The 15,081-nt window shown below is 47.0% G+C and overlaps 1 protein-coding gene across 2 annotated transcripts in view; it reads right to left on the bottom strand.

Annotated features, from left to right (window-relative positions):
* The window catches only part of BTBD9 (BTB domain containing 9), a 980,923-nt gene that overhangs the window by 947,455 nt on the left and 18,387 nt on the right, over positions 1-15,081 (bottom strand). The gene's annotated exons all lie outside the window — the stretch shown is intronic.

Here is a 15,081-nt window from a genome sequence, read left to right as displayed (position 1 = left end):
CGACGCGCAGCAGGATTTATCAATGGGGAGACGAGTCGGGGACAATGCTCCACCATCTCTGCCAAAACGCTTTCCAGACCCAGACCCTGCCGGGGCTCCTAGACGAAGCAGAGGATCCAATTACAGACCCTGGAATATTAGCCGAGAGTTTGGCGGAGTACTACGCGACCCAGTATACCGCGCGCGAGTGCATACCGGCGGATATGGTGGACAAGTTTATTGCGGATTTGCCGCTGCGGGCTGTTGCAGATTAAGTGCGAGACCGTTTGGAACTTCCTTTAACTGCAGAGGAGCTGGGACAGGCCCTGGGGGAACTTAACACCGGGAAAACACCCGGGCCCAACGGGTTCCCTAGTGAATTATATAAGAAGTATCACCTGCAGTTAGGTACACACTATAGGGCCGCACTGGAAGAGGCGAGGGAGAGGGGTAGCCTCCCCGCAGATTGGCAACATGCTGAGGTAGTGGTCTTTCAGAAACCAGGCAGGCCTCCGGAGCAACATGCTTCATACCGCCTCATATCCCTCCTCAATGTTGAAGCTAAGATTTTGGCTAAAGCATTGGCCAATCGCCTCCTGCCCCATATTGCGGGGTTAGTGCATTCAGACCAGGCCGGATTCATGCCGGATAGGACGACTAGGCACAATATACGCAGGGCTCATGTAGCGGTGGCAGCAATACAGGGCACTGGGATCCAGGCGGCGCTCCTTTTGGCGGATATAGACAGAGCCTTTGATTCCCTGAGCTGGGTCTATCTGTTTGCGCTTTTGCCTCGCCTCAACCTGGGGCCACACTTTCTATCCTATTTGAAACTTTTGTATACGGATCTGGCGGCATCTGTCAGGGTCGCAGGAGCCATATCTTCCAAATTCTCCATCGGGCGCGGCACCCGTCAGGGATGCCCCCTCTCGCCGTATCTGTTTGCCCTGGCCATGGAACCTCTGGCGGCTTGGGTGCGACTGGACGCGCAGCTTCACGGTTTTGTGTGGGAACGGGGCCCGACTGATAAGATTGCTCTTTATGCCAACGACGTCCTGTTTTTTCTCACACAACTCGACAGGTCGGGCCGCACCTCCTCGAAATAATGCGGATATTCGGCAAAACCTCTGGGCTGTATCTGAATCCTCGTAAATCGACCTATGAGACGGCGGAGACTGGGCGTCCACAATGCAGGTAGCAGTGGGGGGAATCAAGTATTCATCTCAACGAGTCCAGCAATAGCCTGGGAACGCAACTTAGGACAGGGTTCGGGCGGAGATGCGGACGTGGTCCCGAATGCCCCTTACTATTTACGGCAGGTCGGTCATCTTTAAAAAGGTGGCCCTTCCCCGATTACTTTACCAGCTACAAAATCACCCGTATCCAATCTCCACCCAGTGGTTTCAGCAAGTGAACTCCGCACTGGGGCAGTTTCTATGGGCCGGGGGAGCGGTGTGGGTGGCACTACGCACCGGTTTTCTGTCCACTTACGATGGGGGGTTGGCAACCTCCGATATCCTTTCTTACTATCAGGCCTCTCATCTCTTGGTACTGAATGAGTGGTGGTATGGAGATAGGAGAGACCCAGCATATGCCCTGGAGCGACACCTCATGTCATGTCATGTCATGTCAGGCACTCTTATATAGCGCTCGACTCACCGGGAGGCATCTCGGCGCTTCACTCAGAGTACTCCAATAAAAGGACCAACCCAGGGAAAGAGGGACCTAGTATAGGAAGGCTTTTAACATTTTCCTAAAGGTTAGATAGGACGGAATGCCTCGTAAATGAGCAGGGAGGCTGTTCCAATACTTGGGGGCCAAAAAGGAGAAGGCCATGCCCCCAGTTCTCTGTAGCCTAATGCGGGGCACTTGGAGAAGTTGCAGTGAACAGGATCTCAAAGAGCGGTTCGGGGTATACTTTTTTAATTTCCTTTGCAGGTACAAGGGACCCAGTCCCTGGAGGGCACGATAAGTCAGACAACAGATTTTTAAAAAAGCCCTCTGTTTAATAGGAAGCCAATGCAGCTTTCTCAACAAGGGGCGGGACGGTGAACCTGAGGACATGTTCAGGACCATCCTGGCTGCCGTATTTTGAACAACCTGGAGCTTTTTTAGGGAAGTAACTCCAACTTCTGCCAGTAGAGCGTTTCCATAGTCCAAACGGCTTAGGACTAAGGCTTGTGTCAAGGTTTGGCGATATTCAGTTGGAACAAAAAGGTAGAATTTTCCTTAACATCCTGAGCCTATAGTAACAGGATCCTGAGACTGAGGCCACATGGTCTTGCATGGATAAGGTGTGATTTAGTTTAATAACCAAATTGTTCACACACTGTTTAGGTGTTGGAGGCTGGCAAAGTTGGAATGGCCACCAATCCTGCGACCATACAGCTGCGGCTTTCCCTAGGAGCATAACTTCAGTTTTGCCCGGGTTTAGCTGGAGACGATTGTCGGTCATCCAGTTAGAGATTGTGATAATTCCTGAGACAAAACGAAGTCTATCTGCTTCCGGGTTTGGCACGATGTTGAATAGCAGCTGAGTGTCATCAGCATACGAGATGACTTCCAACCCCAGAGCTTCCACTGCCTTCGCCAAAGGGGCCATATAGATATTAAACAGGGTGGGGCTAAGGCAGGAGCCCTGGGGAACGCCTTTGTCTAGTGATGTTTTTCCTGCTTGGTGGGGGCCCATGGTGACCGTTTGACAGCTATCTGTCAAGAAGTGTTGGAGCCATTTAAGGGCTAGACCACAGATGCCAAAGGATCTCAGCCTCTCCGCCAGCCTACTGTGAGAGATGGTATCAAAGGCGGCGGAGAGGTCGAGTAAGATCAAAATAGCTGATCCGCCCTTGTCCACCGTTGTTCTCAGTGAATCGATCACTGCAAGGATGGCTGTCTCTGTACTATATCCTTGCTGAAAGCCCGACTGTGAGGGGTCCAGAATACTATTGGTCTCTAAGTAGTAATTTAGCTGCTTGTTGATTTGGGCTTCAAGTATCTTACCTAGCAAAGGAAGCAAAGATATCGGACGGTAGTTGGCCAGATCCATAGGATCTGCTATAGGTTTTTTTAATATCGGACGGACAAAGGCTTCTTTCCATAATAGGGGAATGGCTCCTTCTGAGATAGAGCAATTGAAAATATTTTGTACCCACGGGGCTAAGGTGTGGGCCAGTAATGCCATGATCTTTGGGGTGCAGGGGTCTGCAGGAGAGCCCGATTTTGCTGATGCTATAGCCCTTTCCGTATCCGCTAGTGAGATGGGATCGAAATTTTCCAACAAGCACACAGTACTTGCTCTAGTGGGGGGGGGGGTCAATCAGACAAGTTGAGATTGCCTGATTCATTTGTGGAAAATTGGCATAAATATCCTCAATCTTCTCCTGGAAGAAACCAGCCAGTGAATTACACAGGTCTTTGGATTCAATTACCGCTTGCTTGCATACCTCTGGCTCGACGAGGCCTTTTACAATATCAAATAGTGCTTTGGCACAATTTTTTGAGCCCTTTATTTGATTGGCAATAAACAGGCAACGTGCCGCCTTGAGGTTTTGGTGGCAAATCGTCAAGGCTGTTTTATAGATTTGTCTGGATTGGGGAGTCTTTAGTCTCCCCCATTGTCTCTCCAGTTTTTTGCAGGACGACTTTTCCTGGCTTAGTTCAGATGTAAACCATTTGGCTGACGGCCTCTTTCGGTTTGGACAGGCTTTAGGTTTACTAGGGATAATAGAGTCCAATGCCTTCCTTACCCCTTCATTAAATCCTGCCAACATTGACTCTACCCCATGTTCCTCTGACTGGAAAATTGGTTGGAAGACCGCCTCAAAGGCTTGTAGGGTGAGTTTGTTCCATGGTCTCAGAGCCGTATTACGGCTAACAATAGCCCGGCTGTTAGTGCCCTGTGGGGCCCGTGGGGAGGAAAACTTAATCAGGGAGTGGTCGGTCCATGTGAGGGGCAATGGTGGCTCATACTCTAAAGAGGTGATGTTGGTGAAAATTAAATCTAACGTGTGTCCCCCTATGTGGGTAGGGCCTTGGATTCTTTGTACTAGCCCAATCTGTTCCATGTCTGAAAGGAGTTTGTTCACCTCCGCCATGGCAGTCAGTTCACCATGAAAGTTAAAGTCTCCTAAGACTAGGAATTTGTTGTTTGCCAGAGCATTCGTAGCTATCAGGTCGACTAGTCTATCGGAAAAATCAGTTTTGGGGCCAGGCGGCCAATACACTAAGGCTCCTGACCAGCTCTCGGAAGCAGAGAAAGTTACTTTAAAAACACCAATTTTTAACTCCTCCTCTGATATGGAGTTCAGCCACGAGATGTTTATGTGGTGTTTACAGGCAATGGCTATTCCACCACCCACCTTTCCTGCTCTATCCAGGTGAATGAACTTCTAGTCAGCTGTGATGGCAATGTTTATCGCTGGATGATTAGTGGGTTTTAGCCAGGTTTCTGTCATAAAAATTATTTCAGGCGATTCCGAATTAATCATATCCCAAATTTCAAACTGATGTTTTACTAGAGACCTTACATTACACAACAAGTAGGTAGGGTGTTCTACACTCGCCTGGGAGTTCCAAAGGCAATCTGGTCGGTTTAAATAAAGGATCACTCTGAAACAAGCATGTTCTACAGGCCACTGGGCCCTCTAGATATGCGGGAAACTTGGAGCGGCAGTTTAGAGCCGCATCCTGCGTGCTGGCCCTAGTCCTCCCAATATGTCTGAGTGATGCGGCAGAATAAACCAGTCTATTTGCCTGCGCTGAGCCTAACTCAGATGGAATAGAGGTTCCGTCCCCGTGTCCCGGCCTGTCGCGGACGGGCGCAGACGGGCTTACCTAAGGCTCACCTTCGGCGCGCTCAAGGTGCGCCCGCTGCGCGGAGGCATCTCCGTATGCTTTTGTACAGACGCCGATCGCGTCAGCTGACTGTGCACCGCCGCCCCGCCTCCAGGTGGGCGTGGGGTGTGTCAGCAGCCCGTAATGACGTGCGGTTTACCGCGCCTACTCGCCGGTGCCGCTTAGAACTTTAGAAGGCTAATCCTGAATTGGTGAGAGTCAGTAACATCTATTCCATATCTAGAGACCAACAAACAGCTCAATTCCCCAATGATTAGCGTGCAGTGCAGGAAATGCGATTTAAACGTACAGAAAGCAAACACGAAATACAAAGTGCAATTTTAAAATTTCTGAACAAGCTTTAAAATCCAAAACTCCCGGCTATCCGCCTACGGAGAGTCTAAGTGGCCGAACTGACCAATTCTACTGCTTTTTTACAGACGCCGATCGCGGGCTCCAATACTTTACATACGGTCCTTTATGCTGCGCAGTTGCGAAGGGGGCTGCCGCCAGCCACTCAAGTACTTTTTCAAATTTGGAGGCATGCCTTGCTTCGCATGAGATGGTGGGGCAGGGTGACACAGGAGACCCCGCTGTGGCACAATGGCTGTCTGCCTGCCCTGGTGCCTCTCCAGGGCTTCAGGGGCTGGGATGATATTGGTACATCGTCCTTAGGGGATGTAATGTCAGGTACAACGCTTAAATCCTTCCAGGACCTGTGTGAGGAATACGATTTGCACCGGTCCCAGTTCTTTAGGTATTTGCAATTCCGCCATGCCCTCGCACCGAGCCTTGATGGTCTTGACTCTCTGCCGGAGTTTAGCCCCCTGGAAGCCAAAGTCTTTATGGGGGATCTACAGGACAAAATGATTTCCCGTATTTATCGCACACTAGTCATACATTGCTCCACTACACGGTCGAAGCTCCGGGAATCGCTCACTAACAATTCAATTAGCCTCATTGAAATCTTGATTGTCAGTGCAGATCGTAAAGTGGCCAAATTACAAGCTGAAATCGCAACTCTTGAACAAGAAATAAAGGACCTGAATTTACCTGAAGCCACAATAAACTAGCATTAGGAATGCATTAGGGCTCGGGTTTGTTTTAAGTTAGAGATAATGGCATTGTAAATGGCAATGTGTTTTAGGCACTCTGCACTCTGCACTACCACTCTCCACTCTGCACTACCACTCTCCACTCTGCACTACCACTCTCCACTCTGCACTACCACTCTCCACTCTGCACTACCACTCTCCACTCTGCACTACCACTCTGCACTGCACTACCACTCTCCACTCTGCACTACCACTCTGCACTACCACTCTGCACTACCACTCTGCACTCTGCACTACCACTCTGCACTACCACTCTGCACTCTGCACTACCACTCTGCACTCTGCACTACCACTCTGCACTCTGCACTACCACTCTGCACTACCACTCTGCACTACCACTCTGCACTACCACTCTGCACTACCACTCTGCACTACCACTCTGCACTACCACTCTGCACTACCACTCTGCACTCTGCACTACCACTCTGCACTCTGCACTACCACTCTGCACTCTGCACTACCACTCTGCACTCTGCACTACCACTCTGCACTCTGCACTACCACTCTGCACTACCACTCTGCACTCTGCACTACCACTCTGCACTCTGCACTACCACTCTGCACTCGGCACTACCACTCGGCACTACCACTCGGCACTACCACTCGGCACTCTGCACTACCACTCGGCACTCTGCACTACCACTCGGCACTCTGCACTACCACTCGGCACTCTGCACTACCACTCGGCACTCTGCACTACCACTCGGCACTCTGCACTACCACTCGACACTCTGCACTACCACTCGACACTCTGCACTACCACTCGACACTCTGCACTACCACTCGACACTCTGCACTACCACTCGACACTCTGCACTACCACTCGACACTCTGCACTACCACTCGACACTCTGCACTACCACTCGACACTCTGCACTACCACTCGACACTCTGCACTACCACTCGGCACTCTGCACTACCACTCTGCACTACCACTCGACACTCTGCACTACCACTCGGCACTCTGCACTACCACTCGGCACTCTGCACTACCACTCGGCACTCTGCACTACCACTCGGCACTCTGCACTACCACTCGGCACTCTGCACTACCACTCGGCACTCTGCACTACCACTCGGCACTCTGCACTACCACTCGGCACTCTGCACTACCACTCGGCACTCTGCACTACCACTCGGCACTCTGCACTACCAATCTGACATGACTTCCCTGCGCATCACCCTCGGCCACGTGAGCACCATGGGCAGGGGGGCAGCCTCCGACTAGAAGCAGTGATAAAACATGGTGAACACCCCTCGGGCACCAGACAGCATCACCGGCGGGCAGAGATATCCGTCGCAATTGGAACACAAATGCAGCCCTTTCGCTGCACTCTCACCCAGGGGAATGTTCTACAGACACAAAGGGTAGGGCACAGACGCCACCAGACACAGCGGACTCGTGGAACATTAATGAAGTGACCTAGAGGGTGAGGATGGGATACTCCGCTACCATCGAGTTCGTACAAGAACAAGATTACATACGAAAAACAAACAGCACAGAAAGCGATCACTTTCGCTATCGCAATTGTTTAAATAAAAAAAAAGATCTGATGCATGTGATTCTCTACATTGCTGGCCGGCTGTTCATGCGCGCACACAGAGCTGAAGGGAAAAAAAACACAGCAGTGCACACGCTCTGCATAATGGTGAACGCGCCCACAGCATCTGGATTCCATTACAGCACCTCCCTGACAGCTCCTAATTAAGATTAATGGACGGCCTTGCGCGTAACCACTGAGAAAATGCCACAAATTGCGGACGGAAATTACAGATAGCCTATCGCGTCAAGGATACTACAAACACAGCACAGCAAAGACGAATCACTATGCAGATGGCATAAAAACTAAGGAATGTTTCTGGCCCGAGCCCTAAAGAAACTTTTTTTTTCTTTAACAATAGGCGCTCGGAGCTCCGCCCCCGAGCCCTAAAAACTACACTATCTATACTACTATTATAAAGAGAGAACTTGCACCTTTAGGCAAGGTAAACTCGGGAACTACAGCGCCAATCTACACACCCAAGACATCTTAGAAAACCTCAGGGTAAGCAGAAGGACATAGGCTACATAAAAATAAAAATAACACGTTTTTTTAAATATTAATAAATTTAAAAAAGTAGTCCCTTGCAACTAGCGCCGGCCGCGACGTCTGCGTGAGGGGAGGAGCGGCGTTGACCACAACCAGGAAGAGCGGAGGACAACAGCGCCGGTAGGAAGAGAAAAGGCGTGCTAGCCGGGGCTGCGTCTAAGAGAAGACCAAAGTTAAATACACAGCTACGCATGTGAATGGGGGATAAATTACATAGTTAGTGGGGACCACGCTAAGAGTGCGGATGTAATGCCCAATTGCGTAAAACGACAGAATGCAGAGTTTGTATAGAGCATGGTACCGAGTTGTAGAAAGTATCTAAGAGAACAAAAACGAATACAAGAGCCGGTGGTACCTCCGTTTGTGTCTAAGAGAAAACAAATATAATACAATGTAGCTGGTGGAGATTACTAGCGTGAAATCCATGATGATGCTGGGGCGTGTGCAGGATCACAATAATAAGGTATGATACGGTCCTATAAGGTCACTGTACAAATAATTAAATGTTAGAACATGGTAGTGTATACGAGACATGCCAGTCGATGTTAAAATTACACAAATTAATAAAAGACTTTCGATGGTGAACCTCCTTGGTGTAGAAATGCAGCACAACCGGTAATGCCACGGATGTAAGCTGTAAAGAGTTAAGAAAGTTAGCTCCTGGCTTGCTATATGTACGTGTGTGAACTATGTGAACGATGGAGTGAGTCGGCTGGTATGAGTGTGCATATGTGTGTGCCTGTGTGTGATGCAGGCCCTGTGAAGGACATTCTTTCAGAAAGCCTAGCCTTGAACTTTAAGAGGCGCTATGGGCTTTTGCATCTCTTTTTTGCCCACGGTTGCAACCTTTTTTGAGGGCTGACCTCATTGCAAAGGGGCCCTTTGATCGGTGTCCGAACCTGAAATGGCCATACCTAGAGATATGGAGAGAGAGAGAGGAATCTGCGTGAATTGACCAAGGATGGGATGATTAACTGACCAGGAAGCGTGAGTGAAGCCCCAGAGGAGAGAAAGGGGAAATAGAAGAAATGAACGGGAAAGAATGCTTCCGTTAATGGAGGAAGGACTAAGCAAGGAAAATATGATGAAACGGCTAAAAGAAGGCAGGAAGAAATGGAGGAAGCAAGGGAAGTGACTGCAGCAAGGATAAGAAGAAGCGTGGAACAAGAAAAAATAGACGAAAGGGACATAGATCTGTTGAATGGAATAGTAAAGGGACCACTGTAAAACAGGAAGACTAGATCAAGGGAAGAAGGACGGAGAGCTCAAGTAAAAGGAAAGATGAACAGTTAAATGCAAGGGAAGATTTGGGGACAATGGGATCAAAGTCATGGCACCTAAATAGAATGCCCTGCAAATGATACTTTGTCCAAGGACCCATCTATATCTATACTACAATTATAAAGAGAGAACTTGCACCTTTAGGCAAGGTAAACTCGGGAACTACAGCGCCAATCTACACACCCAAGACATCTTAGAAAACCTCAGGGCAAGCAGAAGGACATAGGCTACATAAAAATAAAAATAAAACGTTTTTTTAAATATTAATAAATTTAAAAAAGTAGTCCCTTGCAACTAGCGCCGGCCGTGATGTCTGCGTGAGGGGAGGAGCGGCGTTTACCAAAACCAGGAAGAGCAGAGGACATGAGCGACGTCTGCGTGAGGGGAGGAGCGGCGTTGACCACAACCAGGAAGAGCGGAGGACAACAGCGCCGGTAGGAGCTGCGAGAACCGGAGGAGCAGTGGCAGTGAGAGATACGTTGCTGGGGCGGGAGGCGGGAGGGAGTCGGCGGGTGCACCGCGCGGGCTGCTACCGAACTTAAAACTAATGTTTATGGAGTCCGGGCGGGAGGCGGGGCGGGCGGGGGGGCTGCTACTTAACTTAATTCGAGTCCGGGTGGGAGGCAGGAGGCGGGCGGCGAGGGGGGGCGGAGCGGGAGTGAGTCGACGGGTGCAACCCTCGAGAACATGCTGCCCCAGCCACCTTCTGCCCCGGGGTAAAAATGCAGCCCCCAGCCCCCTTCTGCCCCAGGCAACGCTGGGGCGGGCTGCTAGTTTTAGATAAAATCTTACTTAAACACCAATCTGACATCAAGAACAGAAAAGCGAGACAACTGAGAAGGGATGAGTTAGATCATACACAGGGAAGGATTTTTACCTATGATAAAAAATATGATTCCCTGATCCCCCAACAATTCCAGATCCAAAGCTAATACTGAGCAAGCTTCCATGTCTTCCAGCAATACCTCTTTGAACTCAGTCAGCACCAATGGCGGAGAATCTGACAACTTAGACAGGGCGGAAGAAAGCAGTACAGCTTTTTTTGCGATGTATTACGCATTCGGAAAGGCAACAGATACAACCCTCCAAGAAACCAATCAGATCCAAAACCCGCAGGGGCAACAAGCTCAGAGGATTACAGGAGGAAACTAAGGTCAGGAACGAACAAGAACTAAATAGGATTAGGGCTAGTGAAGTACAGGTAATTAACCTCTCCTCTTTTCCTCTCACTACAGACATGGTCTCACTTTTAAGCAAGGGTCTTAACTTCAAGCCCTATGCAACAGGTGATATTTGCAAACTGAAAATTGATCCTTTCAAATTTATAAGAAATCTGAAACTGAAGAAACAATTCTTTGGGATGGCTAAAGAAGTAAGAGGGGTTAAGAATATTCCTGAACTGACCACCACTGATTCTCTCACAATAAAAGACATACAAACAACTCTCCTTCTTTTGTCTCTAACTGATATGGAAGATTCACCTTTTAATATGGACAGATTACTAGAAGAATTAAACATTGATTCAGACTATAGCATTTCCATTGGTCTTAAAACGACATCTCGATGGATTCCAACATTACCCGGTGGCAATGCTATAGACAATTTCCACAAACGTGTGATCGAGGATCTAGATAACCTGAATCGCCTGCGAAAAGACAGAATGTTCAAGTATAAAGATAATCTAACTGAAGGAGAGAGACACGCACTATCCACACTCATGAAAACCGAAACCATCACAATCAGAGAGGCAGACAAAGGTGGCAATGTGGTGATGGACCGCGTTGACTACCAACAGGAGATCTTAGACCAATTAGGAGATAACATCTGCTATGAACGCCTTACTTACAACCCCATGGGTCCACTAACACTTGAGATTAACTCTAAATTAGCAATTTGGAAACAATCTGGGTTAATCAATGATGAAGAGTACCTTTACCTTAAAGTCTTCAGACCCTCCTACCCATAGCTATACACTTTACCCAAAGTGCACAAGAATCTCCCGTTTCCACCAGGGAGACCTATTGTTTTGGGTATGGGGGGGCCAGCCGAAAAGATTGCTGAATATGTAGATCTCTTTTTTGGGTCCCTTAGTAAGAAATTTACCGTCCTACATACAGGATACAAAACACATTTTAAGTACCTTGGCAGACATCCAATAGCAACCAGGTTCACTACTGGTTACAATGGATGTGGTGTCATTATACACCAGCATCAACATGGACCTGGGTATGCAGGCGGTGAATACATTCTTACACAACAGACCAGCGTCACTTTGGCAACACAAAATGATGCTTTCCACAATGATTGAACTTGTGCTAAATGACAATTTTTTCATGTTCGACCAAACTTGGTATCGCCAGAAGAGAGGTGCTGCCATGGGCTCCAAAATTTCACCTTCTTTTGCAAATTTGTTTATGGGTGCATTAGAGTCTGACCTGATTTGGGGAAGTAAAGGCGCACAATTTTCGACTCCATCATCTTTTGGGGTCGGTATGGTCTGGCACAGAAGAACTTCTTAACAATTTCTTCAAACATTTGAATGACAACACTTGGGAAATTCAATTCACAATGAATTGGAGCAGAACAAACATTGAATTCCTCGACGTGGAATTCTATGTATCCTCCGACTGCCTACATAGCAGGTTGTTCAGGAAGTCTACTGCATGCAATGCAATTCTGCATGCGTCCAGTTCACATCCTAAACACCAAATCAACGCAATTCCTTATGGTGAATTTCTGAGGGCAAGAAGGAACTGCAGTGATGACTTGGAGTTCAGGAAATGTCTAGACAGCATGAAAGACAGATTTTACGCAAGAGGTTATTCTGCCAATGTAATACGGAAAGCCGAAAAAAGAGTTGGAAAAGAGAAGGGATCCAACACCCTTATTGCACATAAGTCTACACTACCCAAAAGTTAAACTGTCAGAATGATTACTGATTTCAATTCCCTCCACGACACACTTCGGAAAAGTCTCACAAAACATTGGGGACTCTTGCAGTCCGAAAAGTCTCTGACCAACTGCATCTCTGAGAAACCACAGATTTCCTTTAGGAGAGGGAACACACTTAGGACCAAACTCAGTCCTACTGTTCCACGTAACTCCACACCGACTACCTGGATGACTAAACACAGTATAGGATTTTACAAATGTGGTTTCTGCACGATGTGCAGATGGGCTAAACATGGAACCACACAATTTAATGGGCCTGGTGGTGAACCTCATACTATCAAAACCAATATCAACTGTATGACAAAATTTGTAGTATACATTATAGAATGATATCAACTGTACGACAATATTTGTAGTATACAATATAGAATGTAATTGTGGCAAAATATATGTGGGGAGCACCATCAGACCCCTTAAAGACAGAATTGCTGAACATATAAGGGCAATACACAAGTGTGATCCCAAATATCCTGTGGCACTGCATGTCGCAAATTGCCAATCTTGAGAAACTAACAAACTTGTAAAAAATGTTGGTATAGATATAGTCCCGTTGGGAGTCAGAGGAAGGAACTGGGAACTGAAGTTAAGACGCGCAGAAGCCATGTGGATCATGCGCTTGCGTACTGTAGAGCACGGACTCAACTACGATCAGGAGATGCAATATTACCTGGGCGATTGAGTTTTGCAACATATTCTGTGGATATAGAATTGGAAATGTGACCTGATTATGCAATCGAGAGAATAGGTCTTGTCTACACCAGACATGTGTTGTACCCATGATCTCTTGAATTAATAAGTGTCTACTGTGTGCCCAGATAGAGATGAACACATTTCAAGTAGATCTTATTCGGATGTTTTAATATGTGAATGTAAATAAGAACCTTTCTGCTGCATGGACCTTCCAAAACTCCAAATCGTAGCTGAATCACCAACATGATGGATAACAATTGAAAAAAAGAAAATGTCGAATCACTATATGCATGCTGATTTGAGTTTTCTTAAGAAGTATTTCAATGTATGAATTTAATATGGTTAATCCAGAATGAATTAAATCCAGTTGATCCAGAATGAATAGACTGTGTAGTCTTTTGATTAAACTGAACAATTATATGCGAGAATTACACTGAACAATTTTGTAACTGTTTTTAAAGTCACGCGTGAGTGGGTTGTGCACCTTGCGTACACTCGACGACACGTGTGAGTTGGTCGTACGTCGCGAGTAGACTCGTGAACAACCACACACAATCGTATCTTTGAAGCCCACGTCACCTCTCACTTTCCTTGCACTACGGTCCGTCGGTTTCACCCGTGTACACTCGGGGACAAGAAATAGGGTTTTTTTAGTCATCATAGCCTTTTGAATACACATGGAATATATAGTTGGACAAGAATCTATACATCGAGAGTGATGTTCGTACGTATAAGAGACGATAATTATTATTTTCGTTAGAATTAGGATTTAGACATTTAATTGCTCCCTTTTTTCTGTAATAATCCGAAAAATTACGCAAATTTTCCAAAAGAGGCAAGGGAGCTAATCCACATCCACATATACCACTATACCAAGAGGTTAACGCTCTAGTTCATTTATTTTTGGACGTCTACGCGCCATTACCTGTTTCAAAAGCAAAGGATTTCCGGGTCACGTGTCCAAACAGGAGCACGTCCCGGCAAGAACACCCTCTGCGACCCAGTCTCTGCAACACAGAGGTAAGCACTTACTAGGAGTCACACGACTCTCTTCATTTGATATAAGAACGCATCGATCTATCTGCGGATCCCTTACTATTTCAAAACGCCATCTTTCTTGCAGTCTCTGTCGCCCTTCGAATCATATGGAAGTCGTACCCGACTCCACACCGGGGTGTCTATAACCACGTAAACCCCTTAGGTAAGAATATGTCTTACGGCTCTACCAATAGTTTAATACGGTGGTACATCCTCTAAATACATTTTTATATTTCAGACCATAATCCCAAGACCACGCAGTCAGACTAGACGCTCCAATTTTTTCCGGGACTTCACACACAACACTGCTTGATACTGGTAAGGCCGATCAAAAATAATTATAGTAAGTCGCGATGCCGTTTATATATGTTCATTCCGCCACTGCACTTATTTTGAGCTCTCTCTGTGTGACCGGGTAACGATCGAGTACGCTATTACCTCTAGCCACACACATGTGTGCTTATGACGCAAATGATTTGAATCACTTATTGATACAATAGCCAAGAATTGGAGCCGTTACTCCTCTTTTCCCCACATCCACGCTACATTGCTGAATACAGTAAATAGGCTTGGTTAAAGCTAAACACGTTTGTTGTGGATCTAGCATTGCATTTGTTGCATTGAGAATAGCGTTTTACACCCATTCTTTGTTTGGACAAGATTTTGCCCAAATCATACAAAAACTGTGTTTTTCAGTAATATACAGAACAAACTTGTTTAGTTCATACGAATACAATTTTACCTCATACTTGTCACACTCTTTTGGCACCACCACAGTTTTGGAACCAGTCCCCTGACTTCCCTCTTCTCGAAACCAATGGTCACGGGCCCAGCTGGGTCGGAATTATCACAAGCAGCGCGGTGAGCCTACTATACTCTTTATTTATTCCATTTCCACGAACTGTCAATCCTTAGTTGTCCCAGAGTTGTATCATATAATACAATAGTGATGAGTTTTTCCTCCCATCTTCTTGTTTTATGCACAGACCTTCTGGTTTTAGATACAGCCATTATAGGTATGTGGTCGACGTGTTCATTAGTCACAATTCCATGTGACCTTTTCACATATCACGGAGCTTGAAGTGTGAATGAACCGTGCACTA

This window comes from Lissotriton vulgaris, chromosome 6 (assembly GCF_964263255.1).
Source record: "Lissotriton vulgaris chromosome 6, aLisVul1.2, whole genome shotgun sequence".
Taxonomy (NCBI): Eukaryota; Metazoa; Chordata; class Amphibia; order Caudata; family Salamandridae; genus Lissotriton; species Lissotriton vulgaris.
Note: the sequence above shows the minus strand (reverse complement) of the source record. Positions and strands in the feature narration are given on the sequence as shown.